Source organism: Diabrotica undecimpunctata, chromosome 2, assembly GCF_040954645.1.
Source record: "Diabrotica undecimpunctata isolate CICGRU chromosome 2, icDiaUnde3, whole genome shotgun sequence".
Lineage (NCBI taxonomy): Eukaryota > Metazoa > Arthropoda > Insecta > Coleoptera > Chrysomelidae > Diabrotica > Diabrotica undecimpunctata.
This window is the reverse complement of record NC_092804.1, coordinates 180,895,536-180,910,161: the sequence shown is the minus strand read 5'-3', so window position 1 is coordinate 180,910,161 and position 14,626 is coordinate 180,895,536. Positions and strand designations below refer to the sequence as shown.

General features: G+C 33.5%; 1 protein-coding gene across 5 annotated transcripts in view; it reads left to right on the top strand.

The window, feature by feature from the left end:
* Positions 1 to 14,626, top strand: part of LOC140435296 (furin-like protease 2) — a 1,428,549-nt gene that overhangs the window by 1,026,441 nt on the left and 387,482 nt on the right. The window lies entirely within an intron of this gene.

The following is a 14,626-nucleotide window of genomic DNA, read 5'->3' as shown; positions in this document are numbered from 1 at the left end:
ATTGAGAATGAACCTATCCCTAAATGAATTTAGTCAAATCAATGCTCAACCTAATACAAGCAGTCATAAAGTCTAAAGGTGATGCTACTCCGTTTTAAAAATACATATTCCTTCTGTCCTAATATTTAGTTGCCAACAAAACAAACATTCTTTATTATTAATTAGTTCTGTTAGAGTAAATATATTTCGTTTTGTGCAGCTATTTATCCCATTACAGATTACATAGTATAACAATAACAAATATTATTAGAAAAAAATTTTTTTGACGTATCGATTTTCACTTTGGAAATCGTTCTCAAAATATAAAACATCGATTCTTTTAAAATAATTAGAAAAAAATTAACTGTCAACTTTTTGAATTATGCATGTATACTCAGTGACATTAAAGTGTTACACGCACAAGGAATATTTTCTTGAACTTAATATTCTTCACTCTAATTCTTTCAGTGAAAGAAAATGCCTCGAGTTTAAAGATACCAAAATTATCACCATGTTAGCGATTTTGACAGGGGTAGAATTATTGCATATAGAGATATGACGGTTATGCGTGTCTGTCGTGTGTGGACAAACGAAGGGAGAAAAAACGAGGAAGACCAACTGGTCAACGTACCACATGGCGTCAAGATAGGCGCTTTAGATTACTTGTTCTGCGAGATCACTTTTCTAATAAGCGTCAAATTGTTGACCAATGGTGTGGAGTAGTAGGTAGACTTGTTAGTATGCGTACACTATACCGGCGCATTCGAGCCTTTGTACTGGTTTTATTTCGCCCACCACTAGTGCGTCCTTTGACTGCGGACCACTGTTATCAATGAATTGGTGCAGAGAACAGCAGCATTGGGTGGCAAAATGGCATAATGTAGTATTCAGCGATGGATCAGGATTCTGTTTAGGAATGCATGATGGTCGTAGGATGGTAAGACGCCGTCATGGAGATCATCGAGATATCGGGTTTGCCGTTAAAAATCATGTACACAGGTCAGTTGGAGTAATGGTTATTGCCTATGGTAGGCGATACCACTTGTGCTTATTCGAGACAATATGACAGCTGCGCGTTTTGATGACATTTTACAAACTACTTTACTGCCTTATCTCGACGGCCGTCGAGACGTTCTTTTTTAGCAAGACAACGCGCGTCCCCATATTGCTCGTCAAACTATAGACCTTCTCCAAGAAACTGGCGGTAATGTTTTGCCGTGGCTGCCCCGTGCTCCGGATTTAAATCCTATCGAACATGTATGAGATATGATGGGAAGAAGACTGTCCACTTTGCACCATCCTCCACAGAATCTGTCACAGTTATTACGTGAAGTATAAGTTGCTTGAAAGGAGGTGTCACAAGCAGATATCGATCATCTTATTTTGTCAATGCCTAGACGAATACAGGAGTGTATTCAGCTACGGAGTCGCCAAAAATATTTTTTTATTACTTGTTAATAAAAATTCTTAATAACCTTATCATTTCTTTTTTGATGTAAATCTACCATGTTGCCAAAAAATTCAAGAAATTATTCCTTCTGGGTGTAACACTTCTAAGGTCACTGAGTATATTTTAGTTTGTCCCAATATACAGTTCTTAGGGCTCGTATTGTGTACCGACAGTTTAACTATTTTTTTTTTCTACCTTTCCAATGGAAATTTAACGTTGTTTGTTATTGAAAACGTGGACAATTTCCATTAAATATATGTACTGTTACACATTCCCACCGCATTACTTGCCGACTATACCCACTCGAAAATTTCCCTGTTGACTGTCTTTTCCAAATAAAAGATCACTTTATTTTACCATATCTCGACGATCCGCAAATCCTCGAAACTCTCCCAATCCGATAGAATACAGATTAGATATAAATGATTGTTTATTTTTAATATATATAACAATGTTACCACAAACAAACTTCAAAGTCTTTTTAGCTTATTACCTGCGGGAATAAATTTATATCACGAGTCTATATAAACATGTCGAGGGAGATGGATTTATCAGCATTGAGCTCTTATTTTTTCAGCCCGTACATTGTTCCGAGCTTATTTGTGTGTAGCTTTTGTTGCTTTATTCTCGCCAACGTCAAGAACAAAGCCACGAGCTAGTTTGCTATGGGAATGTGCTCGGAAAAATTTAAAGATCTTTGCTATGAAAGTATCCATTGTAGCTCGAATAATTACTCTTCTGAATTGTACTAACTGCTAATGCATTATGTATTGTTTGCTTAATTATGTAAACACTAATTAAGAATACATATCTTTGTATAAAGATAAAAAATGCTAAAATATGCATTTCATAAGTTAAAGGACTGTAATTTGAAATTAGTTTTGTAAAGACAAATAAATTAGTCTTTGTTTTGTTAATTTAAAAAGTTTAGTTTTCCTAATTAAGACACGAAAATAAATTTATTTTTTATTTGTTACCTTTGTATTATACATCTTGATCTTTATAACAAATTCCGAAATTATAAGCAAAAAAAAACAAAATTCATGCCAAAACCCAATTTTATTCTTAGTTCTTAGCGGAAGATTCTTCTCCGTTTTGGTTCTTTTATTGCAAATCGTTCAAGCCCAAGGATGTTCACTCTGGTATGATTTTTAAGCCAGTAGCTCTGTCTTCTTCCTGATCTACGATTTTTCTTAATCTTTTCCCTTGATTATGAGCTGTAGAAAATCGTTTCTGTTCTTTCCCAGTACATAACCTAGATATATAGTTTCCAGTTTTTTTTATGATTTCAATGAGCTCACGTTCCCTGCTCTTTCGTTAGAGGACTCCAAAGTTGGTGGTGTAAAATGTCCAAGGTGTTCGTTGTTTCAAATGCTTTAGGACTTTTAAAACTGGCAACTCTTAGCATTCACGCTTTAACTCTATGTAACAGTGTGGAATATATGTAGCACTTTACATAATTGTATTTTATTTGCGGTTCGAGTGACTGAAATCTTGTCAGGCAGGCGTTATAGGCCTTCAGGAGTCTGTGCAATTATAATCGTGTCAACGGCGTATCTTCAGTTATTTCTTAACTTACCATTCACTTTTATGCCATCTTCTGAGCCTTAAACTACATCATCATCATTGGCTTTTACAACTCTTCGTAAGTTTTTGCCGCGTTTACTATTGCCTTCCATTGATTCCGATCCTGTGCTATTATTTCCCATGGCCTTACTTCCATCTTCTCCAGGTCTTCCCTGACTGCGTCTTTCCACCTTTTTCTAGGCCTTCCTGTCGATCTTCTACCATCTGGTCTTTCCCAAAACACATTGCTAATCAGTCTGTCGTCATCACTCTGTACCACGTGGCCTGCCCATCTTAATCTATTGGCTTTTATGTATCTTACGATGTTTCCTTTCCCGAAGAGAGTCTCTAGCCTTAAGCTACGCTTTGGAATAAAACCACAGTACATTTTAAATAGCATAGATACGCTGTTTACAGCTATTGTGGCTGTAGTGCGATAATATGGATTCATTTAAATGTTCTATGAGTTGTCTTCTTTTAGCAAACTTATCATTTTTTTGTAGTGTCATTTGAAAAATTTTGCAAAATTTCTCTAAACCTATTTCTCGACATTGCGTTGGCGATTGCTTTGTTTTTGAGATTTAAACTCAAACTTCAGTACATATCTTTTCTGGGTCTTTGAGAATAACCAGAAATCAGTAGTAAATCAGTAAAGAATACTTTGAGTTCTTCAATCGTAACCTTAAATGCATTTTTTTGTCGGGCATACTTTATAGTCTCGTCTTTTATGTATTTAAAGAAATTCTCACACCAAAAAAGTGTAAAAAAATCGATGGCACTTTCGCAGTGAACATTATTTTGATTTAAAAGTGAGATGTTTTCTTGATGTTTATCTTGGGACGTCATCTCTTTTCCAGTCGTTTTATCTATTTGATTTATTCGCTCTTTTATTAGATTAAGCCACATTTATTAGAAATTCATCACCGCTCGTACAGAACATATCTTTAGCCTCTTGTGTCTCACATTGTGAAATAAGAGGTACCTCAACTAGAACGTTTAGATTCCAGAAAGTTATTGAAATTCACATCATCCGATGATTCAGAAGCTCATAATTCCAAACTAAAAAGAAAAACCTCAATTAGACACATATACAACCAAGTTCCATTTTTGGAAAATTCCAAAAATTAGAGGTTACTATAGGCATAAAATATGACTTAAACTTACCCCGTCACACAACAAAAGTCAATCATAAGAAACCAGTGGGTGAAATTCAGTATGCACGTGTTATTTTGACACTACCAAACACAAATAGTTTATCAGATTTAAGACCAACAGTGACGTCTTGTAACCAGCAGCGAAACTAACAGTTCTCTCTCTCAGTTCTTTATTTATTCCTTCGCTCCAACTTTTTCTTGGTCTACCTCGTTTTCTCTTTCCTTCTGGTTGCCACTTTAGTATTTCTTTTGGCATTCGTTGTTCGTCCATTCTTTGTATGTGTCCGAACCAGATAAGTTGTTTTGTTGTTAGGTCATCTGTGATTGTTCGTTTGATTCCCATTATTTCTCTACTGAGTTCGTTGGTAATCCTTTCTCTTCTAGATCTTCCTGCGGCTCTTCTCCAAAAATCCATTTCCGTCGCTTTCAGCGTTGACAGTGTTCTTTCTTTCAGTGGCCATAACTCACAGCTATATAAAGTGATACTTTTTATTATAGTCTTATATATCCTCTTTTTATTTTCTTTGCTGATGGATTGGTCCCATAAAATTGTGTTTAACATTGTGATGGCTTTTCTCCCTGAGGTATTTCTCTCTCTTATGGCTTTGTCTAATGTTCCATCTTGTGAAATAGTGATACCTAGGTATTTGTAGTCACAACAGTGCTTTATCGTAGTGTTATCGTCTAATATGAGATTTTTTTGTTCTGCTCCAATGCACAGGTATTCGGTTTTCTTTTTATTTACTTCTAGACCCCATATATCATACTCTTTAATTAATTTTCCTGCCATATAGTTTAAATCGTCATAATCTTGAGCCATTATATCAATATGCCGTATATACCATAGTATTGGTGAGCGGTAACCCCATTGTCCTGAATTTTGTTTCCTTTTTTTTAGAGCACTTTCGAGGTATATTTTAAATAAAGTGGGAGACAAGCAACATCCTTGCTTTAATCCTTTTGATGTTGTAAATCTTGTTGTTATTTGTGTCCCTGTTTTTATCTTTGTTATTGGTTGGTTGTATAGCACTTTGACGGCTTTTATTAATTCTATATTAATATTCGTGCTTTCCATTGATTGCTGACATTATCAAGACAATTGTTATCCTGACTATACAGCCGTTTCTAAAAATTTAGTTCCGGAGACAGAAATCGTATTAATATCAACTAGAAGCTAAATTTTCTTGTATTATATTTATAATTTTAGCTTTTTTACAAAACATTATGTTTTACAAAGGTTGTAGTGCGTAAGATTTAAGTGTATTATAATTAATTCAAGCCCCTTGATCTAACCGGTCCAATATTAATAGAAATAAATAAATATGCAAAACAAATCGTACAGTTTTTCAGATTCCATAAATTACCTAGGTATATAAAATATTTTATTATTTATTACTGTGACTTACTATGTTATGCAACCAAATAACGCAGACTTTAAAATAGTATTGTTAAAAAAAAGGTAAAAAAATATCAATGTCGAACAAAACGTCAAAAATATTCGTACTCTTTATCTGATGTCTTCGACCTTTAGCCGTTAGACAAATGCGATGGCCTGCATGAAGGTATAGAGAAAGAGAAAGGACTTGTAGGTATAAATGGCCTAAAATAAAAAAGCTCAATTTATTTTTGATTTGTTCGGGCTACGGCCCAGTAAATCGGCGAGGATATGAAAAGATATGTCAGCAAAAGAATCGCTTTTAGTGGAATTCCATTTTCGGTTTGATGTTGAATTTATGTGCCATTTATCGAATAAATAGCTCGCCTTTCTGAATGATTCACTGGTGATTGTCTTGTCGGAATACAATGGCCATACACATAAATATTGAGCCCTTCGAATGACGCGCAGGATATGGTGGATGTTCTGTTCGCTCTCGCGGAAGACATCCTTTTCTTAAACATAGCTATGCAATGTCTCGAAGATTTATACATTCCTATTAAACATAATTGAAATAAATTCTAAATTTTTTCTAAAGCAGTGTTTTATTTTTTAATTAATAAATATTTTATTTAGTTTTGATTTTTGAGCTATAAGTCAATAGGGTTTTACTGATTTCGTAAAATATTTTTTGGCCTTTCTTCAGCTTGGCCTCCAGATTTTCTATTTTCTTGTATCTGTAAGAGAGTTAACTTTCTTTAGTCTTTGGATGTTTTCTGATTTGTTTTTGAATTTATTTAAGTCTTTTGATTTATGTTTTTTCGTTCTTACCTGCTGGCATCCAAGGTATTCTTTTTTCTCCAAAAGAAATTGTCTTTGCTATTATAGACAAGTATGTTTGAAAAGTATCATATAGTAAAGTAGATACGTGCCTACGGTCTTTTTCTCCATAAAAAATCCCATTAGAAAACGCTAAGGTTCATTCTGGTAATTTTTTGTGTCTTTTGTAGTTTGAAATTCAACAAACGGCGGATGTTGAAAATTATGAAGGGTTGTTGGAAAGACGATAGCTCATGAAGTAAATAATAAAGGGTTTAAGGCTAGAGGGTGGATCGCAAAAAGAACAATAAGTATGTAGCGACCAAAGCTTAATGTATAAGAGTTTAGGATGGGCCATTAAAAAAACATGAAGGCGAAAAGTCTTAGATGTCCAAACGGGGCTTAAATTGGGAGCGATTATGATATATTTCATCCATGACAAGTAGGTAGCAACCTGTTTCAATCGTTTTGAGGCTCAGGAACTCAAAATAATGAGACTTTACGAGAAAATCATAGTACGCTTAGATTGTTGTACTATATCTTATTTCCGTTATTTCCGTTGATATTATTTGTCAACAGAGACATAAATTTTTATGGTTCTTTTTTATATTCCAACAATTTAAAGACAAACGTCAAAGGCTTTCAATTATATTACAAGATTATTACAATATTATTACAAAATTAGCGAGATAACTAATAGATATACTCGATACTATAGAGTGTATCTGTGCGTACGTGGTATCTACAAAAGTTCTAATTTTTGGGAATTATTTTTAATGTAAGTACTAGTTTTGAAATAAATTTTTATTTTATTTCATTTTTGTAGAGCTAATTTTATTTTCATACCCACTACTTTTAAAAATAGGTAAATGAAAATATGATTATAAACATATTATTTCTAAAATATCAAATAATTGCGTATTTTTAATCTTGATTAAGTACATTCTTCTGTAGATGATAAGTTTATACTGATATTAAAATAAAGTTTACTACAACACTGTCATTTAATATTTTTTCTGAAGCTATAAGCTTATATTTTCTTGTAATATCTTAATATAATTTACTATTTCTATTGTGAATAAGCTACAATTTTTTATTTTAAATTTGGATTTCAACTTCGGATATCGTTGTAATAATACAAAACGTTAATAAATTTATTAATTATTAATTTTTTTTTTATTCTGAAAACTTAATAATATTTTAGTATACTTGGTTAAAAAATTTTAACCAATAATAAAATATAAAGCAATTTTTAAGACAGAATTTTTTTTTAATTTCGAAATAAAATTATTTTAAAGTAAAATTGTAGCTTATTCAATGATGAATTACAATATACCAAGATGTTTTTGACTATGATGATGTAGCTTATTCCCAATAAAAATAGTAAGCTGGCATTTAAATAGATTTGCCCAAGTTTGGCCCCTTCTCTCTGAATCCCCCTACTATTATATTTTGGATTATATTATATTTCCTGACATTGTAAATTTATACCCACATTAAATTTTTTCATATACATTATACATTCTCCCTCTTTAACTGCAATAAGTAACTTTGTTTTTTCTTTTTCAGGTGAGTCAATCTGCTAAGCATTGTTATTGATTTTACTAAGTTGTAAGTATGGGTATGTATTTCTCTACTGTAGTTTTATTTGCTTCTTCGTTGTCTTCATTTTGTAATACTTTTTTGATTATAATAATACTTGCCGTACAAAAATCGACGGACCATTTCGGTTAAAATAAACGGCATGGGGCGCCTTCAGGGGATTTCCTATAGGGGCGAGGGAGGAGTGATATGCCTCAGGAGTACCATTAAAGCGTCTAGATGAGCCTTATTGCAAATTGCTGCAATAAAGTTTTCCGCAATATCCGCCATTTAGGGAACCGTTAAACTTGGACGGTTGTTGCTCGGTTTCGACTTAAACTTTGATTGTAAAGTTTCCTCCAGTCTCCCTCTTGTGTGAATGTGTGTGTATGCCCGACGCGGTCGGTCATCGGGTCGAAGGGCAAGAAGTTGGGGAAGTATCCTTCTAAGGCGAGAAGGATGTCAGGTGCGGCACGATTAATCTTTTTTTAAAGAAAAACGGTAAAATATTTAAGTCATTACACTTTTTCTAAGATTCTCATACATTAGCAAAATATTGTGAGCATACAAGAAATAATACAGTTTAATATAGACAAAAATAATAAATATAGATTTAGGATCTAGCTTTAGTTTTCTTCTTCTCTGCGTGACAACCTGTTTTTAACCCCAAAACAATTTTATTATATGAAAACTATTGTGAAATGTATGTTTTATTGACTAATGTACAATTTAATAACCTACCTCGTTATAATCAATTTTTTTTTGGATTATTCAAACTTACCATTCATTTCAATTTTAGAACTTAAAGGTAAGTAATACAAAATGTTCTTGTTGATTAAATTGATACTTTTCTCAAAATTGACATTTTTGTATTATGGTACAAAGTGTATCAATGTTTCCCATATGGGAGCAAGTTAATATTAGCTGGAGGCAGGTTGAGACAAGTATATATATGTTAAGAAAATAAAATTTAAAAAGAAAGTACAAAAGTGAAAAGTAAAATATGTTATTACACAAATTATGAGGTTTTTGTTCAAAATTTAGTCTAAATTGCTAATTTCAAAGTCAGAGGTACAATGAATAGAAGTGTACATTTTACCGTTTTTGCCACATTCAATGGGGGCTCATTTTTAACATGATATATATTGTATCCAGTCTTGAAGAGGTTTAAATTTCAAGTAAGGCTTCAAACATGTAAGACACAAGATATCATGCTCTTCCTAAAACTCAAATTATACCTTGATCATTTTCTTTGAAATTTTTTTTCATCTTCTTTTGCTTTGTGCCAGTCAGTACTCTTGCTATTGCAGCATTTTTTTATTCTTTTTCTTTACCTTCTTTCTCTAGCCCTTTCTTTACTAAAGTGCTTGTAAAAACCGCAGATTTCAAGGGTTCTTCCCTTTTTATTATTTTTCCTATCTTCAACTTTTAGAAAGAGACTAATTTGTTAAAGATTCACCGTGAACAGGTATACAGAAACATTATTACTCGTAGAAGCCGTAGATTAGTGTTCCTGTGACTGTATATTCTTAACATTGCTAGCCCCAGCCTGGGTAGTTTCTACAGCGCTGTTTTAAAAAGTAATCTCTCTATCTGTAATTGGGCTTGACAAGAAGTCAGGATCAGTAAACACGTATTTGTTGTATTATATTCGTCACGATGCCAGGAATATCGTAAATTGTTACTATTTTGCCTGGATTGTTCGTCATCCAATCATCAACTGAAGCAAAATAAAAATTTTTTAAATATCCGTAGACTGATTTGTCAAGAGGTTGCAGGCGATGAGAAGTGAGGAGAGGAGGACAAAATGACGATACCATTTTCTTAACAAAAATTAAGCACTTTAAAAGAACGATCTGATTCATGGCTGTCTCAAACTAACAAAGAAGGATGTTCTTTTGTAGATCTCATATCGTCTTGAAAATGTTTATAAATTTAAAAAGTGATTTGGATGTAATCCATTCCGATGATTTATTGTTTTTTCTTATAAATTTAAACAGTCATTGATTGAAAAATTTAAAAAACAAAAAAATCGTTTGGACGTAACAAAATTATTGATGAAATTTTAAATACGTGGGAGAAAAAGAAAATGGATTTATGTAGTTATATGTAACAAAGCTTGTTAAAAAAGATAGTGAAAGCTTAGGAAATAAATATAATTGTAGATCAAAAATAAGAGGTATGAGAAACTTTTCGATCAATATTATTCATATAGTTCATTGACCTTTATTCCTTGACAAATGTATAACCTATATAACATGTTATGTTATCTTTGTTAGTTATATACCACAACTCCCTTCTATACAAACCTATATATTAGCCTACAAGTGCTAATATAGGCAGTGGAATAGAAATAGGACGAAGGTCTCATTGAGCTTCATGCTTTGATCATGGATAAAATCATCAAAAGCGTTAAAAAAGGAAGAGGATACCGAATGGGAAACAAAGAAATAAAAATACTCTGTTACCCAGATGACGCAATATTGATAGCACAAGGTGAAGACACTCTGCAAAGGCTGGTAAACAGATTTAACATAAAAGCAAAATAATTCAATATGACAATCTTATCTTAAAAAACCAAAAGAATAGTAGTCAGCAAAGAACCAATAAGATGTAAAAAAACTGATGGCATTAGTATTAAACTTAAAAAAGTAATGGAAATGAAATACCTGGGAACTGCATTGTCTAGCTATGGAGACCTGGACAAAAAAGTGAGAGATCAAGTACCAAAAGCGAATAGACTGGCAGGATGCCTTAATAACAATATATGGCAAAACGGACATATTAACACAGAGATAAAGTCAAAAATTTATAAGATCAATGTAAGCCAGTGTAAGATCAATAATGACATATGCCTCAGAAACAAGACCCGAGACAGTCAAAATGCAAAGACTACTGGAAACGGCAGAGATCTAAAAAGAATTCCAGGAAATAAGCTGAGAGATCGAAAGAGAAGTGAAGACATGTAGGAGAAAATGTAACGTGCCGTGTATTAATGAACGGACACAAAATAGAAAAAAAGAATGGAATAAAAACATAAGCAGAATGGAGCTGACATGACAAATATCAGGGGAAATTCTGTTGGATAGGGAGAGAATCGAAAACATAAGAAGAGCATGCAATGTATGTAAAAGACATAAATGGATAGGTGAAAAAACGGTAACAGGAGTAGAACGAATACATGAGTAGAATGGCAGAAGATATTATAGTATGAATAGCACGAGATAAGCCACCAAATGGAAAAAGAAATATTGGCACAATAAGAAAAAGATGGTGTGATAATTTAAACAATTAAGGAGGCTAATATTGAAGACAAAGCAGGCTTTAAAGCCTACATGCGAGAAGGAAGAAAAAAAAGAAGCAAAATGGAGGAGACCCGTATCGTCAAAATAGCAAGAGATAAATCACCAATCAGCAGAAGAAATATCGGACGACCGCGCAAAAGATGGAAAGACAACCTTCCATAGAGGTATTAATTCGCCAATTAACAAGCAAAATTGCTTATAAAGAGGAAGAAGAAGAAGAAAAAGTCTCTTCTACTAGACTATGTTGTCAATATGAGTTTCTTTATGGAAAAGATAAAATTTTCTTTTGAGTGTTATTTCTAAGTCGATGATGGACCATAAGGATTGACCCTCATATATATGCATAAATTAATTAAATAGAGCAACTAGGTTTCTACACCCCCATCTAAAAATGGACGTAGGGGCAAAAAACAAGCTTCAAGCCATAAAAATAAACTTTCTAAGACTAGTTTGAAGGATGACACAAGGAGACCGATTAAGAATTTTTTAAATTAGAACAGATCATAAGTAGAATCCAAAAAAATACGGAAAGCAAAAACGATAAGATAATTAAAGAAAAAAGGCCAAGACTAACTGGAACATAGAAATAATTAAAATATTGAATATTGAATACGAATGAAAAGAACGAACGATGGGAACAAGCATGCACAGAGATAGAACGACATATCGGAGGAACGAGAAATTCAGAATCATGGCGAATATTAAAAGCACTTCAACGAAATAAGACAGAGAAAACCCAGATCGGCAAAATTAGTGAAAACGAGTGGCAAGAATACTACGTAGAACTACTTACAGAAAACCGTCCCCAATTTCAGGAAGAGAATATAGAACATGCAGGAAATGGGGCATACGACCAGATAGAAATAAGCCTGGCAGAATTTAAGAGAGCAATCAAGACATTGAAGAACAAAAAAGCCAAAGGACCCGGAGGAATACCAAACGAACTAATTAAAAACGGAACGAAAAAGTTATTCCGCATGCTACATAGAATGTTCGAAAGAGGACTAAATGGAGAAGAAATACCTGCGGAATGGACACAAGCATACATCACATCCATACATAAGAAAGGAAACAGGAAAAAATGTGAAAACTATAGAGGAATTAGTATAATATCGTCGGTAGGTAGACTTTACGGGAAAATTATTAAAGAAAAACTAGAAACTGAAATAATAGGAAAAATTGGAGAAGACCAAGCAGGGTTCACAGTAGGAAAATTATGTCTAGATCATACGTACACATTAGAACAACTGATAGAGAAGAAAATGGCAAAAGGTAGACCGGTCCATCTGGCCTTTGTTGATCTAAAGAAAGCATATGACTCAATACCTAGAGTCAAATTATGGGAAGCAATGAATGATCTCGGAATCCGACAAACACTAATAAAAGCAGTTAAAGCACTATACAAAGAAAACAAAGTAGCTATTAAATGTGGAAATAAAGCCTACAATCCATTTAAGACGACAAAAGGACTTCTACAAGGCTGTGCTACGTCCCCTACTCTGTTTAAAATATTCTTGGAAAAGACACTCAAACCATGGAGGAGAAAGTGCGAAGGAATGGGCATACCAGTAAGAGACGAATACCTATTCACCTTAAGTTTTGCCGACGATCAAGTAGTCATCGCACAAGATGAAGAAGATCTCAGCTTTATGCTCAGAAAACTAGAAGAAGAATATAAAAACAACGGAATGGAAATAAACTTAGAGAAAACCGAATACCTAACAACAGAAAACAAGGATATGAGAAACCTAGAGATAGACGAGGGAAGACAAATAAATGGAACAGATAAATTCAAGTATTTAGGAACCATAATATCGAACCAGGGAACAACAGAAGAAGATATAAACAACAGACTGAGACAAACAAGAAACTGTATAAGACAACTAAACTCAGTGTTGTGGGATAAGAACATTACGATAAAGACAAAAAAGAGAATATATAACACCCTGACAAGAAGTATCCTGACATATGGGTCCGAAAACTGGACAATAAACAAGAGAAATAGAGGTAGAATAAGAGCAGTAGAAATGGAGTTCCTGAGGAGAAGCTGTAGACTTACAAAAAGAGACAAAATTGAAAACGCAGAGATTAAGCGGAGAATGGGAGTGCAATCAGACATAATCGACTATATAGAGGAGAAGAGACTATCCTGGTACGGCCACGTCAGAAGAGCGGACAGAGGACGCTGGATAAACCAAATCACAGAATGGAGCCCGATTGGAAGAAGAAAGAGAGGAAGACCCCGAAGGTCATTCAGAGATGAAATCGACGAGGCTATGGAGAAAAGAACCCTGCGAGATGGAGACTGGAATGACAGGGAAAATTGGAGAAAACGGTTGAGTGAAGGAAGACAGTGAAAACTGTGGAAATCCTTAGTAGTAGTAGTTGAATACGTGCGCAGGTGCATTAGATGTGACAAGAACAGATCCACTAAATAAAAGGACTGGAAGAAGAATATGCAACGAAAAGATGCACAAGCAAGTAATTCTTAACAATAACTAAAAGATGACTGAAGTTAGGAAATCTTACAATATCATGGTACCTTTTTCTCTTTTACTACACATAACATAGTCACTTTCGTATTTCTTTTGATGAAACATATTTTTATATAGATTATTATTGCTAGATTAATATTTTTTGTGGAAGACGCTTAGACAGAAAAGGATTGATATTGATATAACATTCCATTATAGAAACGAAGGCAAATATATTAATGATCATCAAAATGATTCTTTCTTAATCTGTGTTTCTTTTCGAACTGTCTAAAATTTCTCTAAATTTACATCAACGCAGAATTGAGCATATTTATGCAATTGAAATCGTAAAAACATTTCGCAAAAAGTTAATCGTAGAGAAAACAAAACTTATGAAAACATGAATCGTCCCTATTTAAATAATTACCAATACGATCTATGCCTCCGCCCATGTCCACGACACACAGCCCTAAAACGACGCCCTTATGACCCAACCTTTCCTTTTCACATTAGAAAGTAGGATTTAGGAAAGTTTCCTTTGGTGGCCCTTTTGGGTAGATAAGTCAGTGTTTATACTGGACTCTAGCGAGATATCTCTAAAGTGCTTTACAATTACCTTTCTAGTGGCCACTTGTACTACTCGAAAGAGACTTCAAAGCATCATAAAGTAGTCTTTATTCTTTTATATTTTCTCCTTTGGTCTACTCCCTGGGAAGTTGTTATCAAAACACGGTTTGCTTTAGACTGTATAAAGCTATTTTCAGATGAAATAGTCGTTGTAAAGAATTATATAATTGATATTGCTTCGAAAACAATCTAATTGTTGATAAAGAAATATTTTATTGTACAAACTTTAGAGCAGTGGATAAAACTTCGATTGATTAAGGTACTTTATAGTAATTTTTCAGTCGTATTTTTGTAAT